Here is a 3,853-nt window from a genome sequence, read left to right on the forward strand (position 1 = left end):
TGATTTCTTTTTTTTTTTTCTTTTATTTTTTTAATAAATTTATTTTTTATTGTTGTTCAATTTACCAACATACAGAATAACACCCAGTGCTCATCCCGTCAAGTGCCCCCTCAGTGCCCGTCACCCATTCACCCCCACCTCCCGCCCTCCTCCTTCCACCACCCCTAGTTCGTTTCCCAGAGTTAGGAGTCTCTATGTTCTGTCTCCCTTTCTGATATTTCCCACACATTTCTTCTCCCTTCCCTTATTTTCCCTTTCACTATTATTTATATTCCCCACATGAATGAGACCATATAATGTTTGTCCTTCTCCGACTGACTTACTTCACTCAGCATAATACCCTCCAGTTCCATCCACGTTGAAGCAAATGGTGGGTATTTGTCGTTTCTAATGGCTGAGTAATATTCCATTGTGTACATAGACCACATCTACCTGATTTCACACTGGGAGATTAGATGGTGAAGTTTCTTTCCAGGAACAGTTTTAGAATTGTAAAAGTTTGAATTTTAAAAGAAATTTAGAAATGTTGTGAAAGGTTCCTTTTTTTTTTTTTTAACCCAAATCGTGCATCAACAGCTAGAACTTGCAGGGGGGAGGTGGGAGGTGGGAGGTGGGAGGTGGGAGGTGGGAGGTGGGGGGTGGGGGAGGTGAGGGGTGGGAGGGACGGGAGGGTCCGCGCGCGCGGGGAAGCGGCTGCGCATGCGCCCCGGAGCCCGCCGCGCTGAGCCCGTCTCCCGAGTCGTAGTCCGGACCCGCCGGTTCTGAGAACGTTAACGGAGTTAGCTCAAAAATAGGATCTAGCGCTTGCAAGGGAGAAGACTCATGGTATTTAAAGGTAGAAAGCAGACCTAATACGCAGAACTTGATTCTCAAACCACGTGCAAGGCTCCTCAATACTTGAGAGAGCTGAGACCACACCTAGAGCCCGGTTTCTCGCCGCAGGGCTCAGCAGGAAAAGGGCCCTCGGGGGAAGAATGGAAGAGGACCGCCCGGGAGGGGCTCGGGCAGCAGAAGCCACAGACGGCGGCCCGGCCCCTCGCGTCTCCCTCCCCTGCGCACAAAGACGAGGGCTCACGGCCACCCCCACGGAAAGGCGGAAATTTTCCAGAGCGCAGGCCCGCAGCACTGAATAGGATAGGTCTTTGTTTCACGGCTAATCTCCATTACCTAACGAGGAAGTGGGAGGGCAAAAACCAGGTCCGCCACCACTAGGCAAGCAACTTTGCGATTTTCGGAGCTCAGCGAAGGGAAGAAAGGTTTCCCAGACCTTCTACTTAGAGGAGTTTAAACTACTTAAGGGAGTTTCTGTTAACTTCTGTTTTCACGGTATTCCTCACGCAATTCGAGCGGACGGCCCCTGACGGCTCTGAACCGAGCTGGGGAGTTTGGCGGCTCCGCCCTTTGGTGGCCGTGGCGCGCCTGCGCGCACGCATTGCACTAAAGTGTCTCTGCGTTTCCCTCGCCTCCGTGGCAGCGATGGCCGAGTGGTTAAGGCGTTGGACTTGAAATCCAATGGGGTCTCCCCGCGCAGGTTCGAACCCTGCTCGCTGCGGAAGCGGGTGGCTTCTCTTTTCCTTTTTCAATATATGCTATTAAGTAATAGTCCTTGCTCTAACTGCTGCATTCCCTTCCTGCTGGCTTAATGGCTCACCTACAGAGACGTTTAATATGTTAAAGAAAAAAAAAAAAAAGAAAGAAAAGCCATTAAATGTGAGTGCTGCAAAGGTACACAGTTTACGCTAAAGGGAAAAAACAAAAATCCTCCTTTGTCCTAACTGGCAAGGTGATGGTTTTAGAATTCTGTTCCTCAATGTGAAAAAAAAAAAAAAAAAAAGTTGGCAAAATAAAAATAAATACTGGCGCAATTTTTGTAGCTATCACAGCCCAAACAAGCTATCATATTAAAACTGATAGCAAATGAGGGGATGGGTTAAAAAGATGAGCACAGGGTGATGTATGGAAGTGTTGAATCACTGTATCGTACACCTGAAACAAAACACTGTATGTGGACTATATTGGAATTAAAATAAAAACTTTTAAAAATTTAAAAAAACAAACCTGATGCCAAGGCTAAAGCTACTTCTTCTACAATGCCAGAATCAACATCAACAGTTCCCCCCACTGTATCCAAAAGTGGTAGGAAGATGGGAAATAAGAATGTTTAAAAGTGTGACTTCTAAAGCATGACAGATACATCCACAGAATGGAACACTGCATGTGGCCACTAAAATGACAGTGATGACCAGAAAAGACCTTCTCAGTTTTGCCAAATGCAAAATGTTGCACAGACTGGAAAACAATATATAAAATCACATTTTTGTAAAACTATCTATAGAATCATTTTTGTGGAATGAATGGGAGAAAAGACTGAATGGTGGCTGGAAAGAAATAATCAAAATGTTAGCATTAGATATCTCTGGGTAGTGGAATCTGGGAAGATTTTAATATTTTTAACAGATACATTTTTGCTTAACTGAGTTTTCTAAAATTTTTATTTTGACTGAGTGTTTTTTAATAATAAAAGAATGTAGGAGGTTAGTCTTTGAGACTGTACACATCCCCTTCCTGCTCCTTTTCACCCACTTTCACAATCTTCCTCCCACTCCAGGCTTTCCAGGTGCTCTTATGGAGTTCCCTAACATCTCAATGCTGGGGATAGTTTTCTGTGGTGCCTGAAGGAGATTCCACACACATTGCCCCCATCCCATGTGACACCTGGCTGAACATATACACTTACCATATCCACATCTTCAATCCATCCTCTCTGCCCAATCCTACCTCTTCTGGCCCCCTCATCGAAGTCACTTCTCAATGGCTGTATTGGCTTCCTAGCTGGTCTCCTTCCCTCTTTCAGTCAGGATCACATTTCAGCTGCAAATAACAGAAAATCCAACTCTAGTGACTTAAAAACACACAGGGCGTGTCTCAAGAAATCAGGAAGTAGGCAAGTCTCAGATGACAGAGGGAACAACGCTCTTTCTATCATCTTGTTCTGCCATTTTAATGCATAGGCCTGGTCCCCTGCTTGTTGTCTCTTCACCCTAAGATGGTTGCTATACCTCCAGAGCTCACATCTGTTCAGCTAGGAAAGGAAGAGACAAGAACCCTCAGTTTGTGTCTCGTTTACTTGAACTGTGTAACATGGCTGTCACTAGCTACAAAGAACTCTAGCTGAGTATAGAGCTACCCAAATCAAAATTGGAATTTTCAGAGGTAAGGAAGACACATGGATACTGAGTGGATAACTAACTGAATCTGCCACACCCACACCCCTCTAACTGGGAAGTCAAACATGTAGGCATAAAGCCTTCAAAACAAGTCCCCCTCTCTGCCTTCCCAGCCCCCTTCCCTGTCTCCCTTCTCCTTTTGAGTTATTAGCAGGCCTCCCAGCACTGCATGCTAGGTCATGCCTTTGAACCTTTCTACATATTCACATACAAGTACCTGGGATATTTTTCTCTTGCCTTCATCCTTCTCCCCTCATTAGGAAAATAGGGCCGCCCATCATTTGAACTCCCCTTCTAGTTAGAGGACTTTCTCTCTTTTTGAATCTAGGTATGAGGCTGCAATCCATCCTCCTGCCCCATCATAGAAGCTGAAAAAAACACATATTTACTTTTCAGGATTAACCTCGGAGCTAGGGAAGCAATCAGATGTGCCCACCTGCAACTTTCAACCAGAGACCAGAGTCATTAATGCAAAGAGGCAGGGAGGGTGAGGATCCAACCTGGTGATAAGCAGAGGCCTTGGTGGCAACCACAAGCATTACTAACAGCTGCAGGGCCAAGGTTACAATTGGTTCAGCATCAGTGACACTACTGTCTATACCAGACTGGTTTTGTGGTGTCATTCT

At 45.5% G+C, this 3,853-nt stretch overlaps 1 non-coding gene across 1 annotated transcript; it reads left to right on the forward strand.

The window, feature by feature from the left end:
- Positions 1–1,470: 1,470 nt before the first annotated feature.
- TRNAS-UGA (transfer RNA serine (anticodon UGA)) lies at positions 1,471–1,552 on the forward strand. The gene has a single exon. It is a non-coding gene; the product is annotated as a tRNA-Ser (tRNA).
- The last annotated feature ends 2,301 nt before the right edge of the window (positions 1,553–3,853 follow it).

Source organism: Canis lupus, chromosome 4 (genome assembly GCF_048164855.1).
Source record: "Canis lupus baileyi chromosome 4, mCanLup2.hap1, whole genome shotgun sequence".
Lineage (NCBI taxonomy): Eukaryota > Metazoa > Chordata > Mammalia > Carnivora > Canidae > Canis > Canis lupus.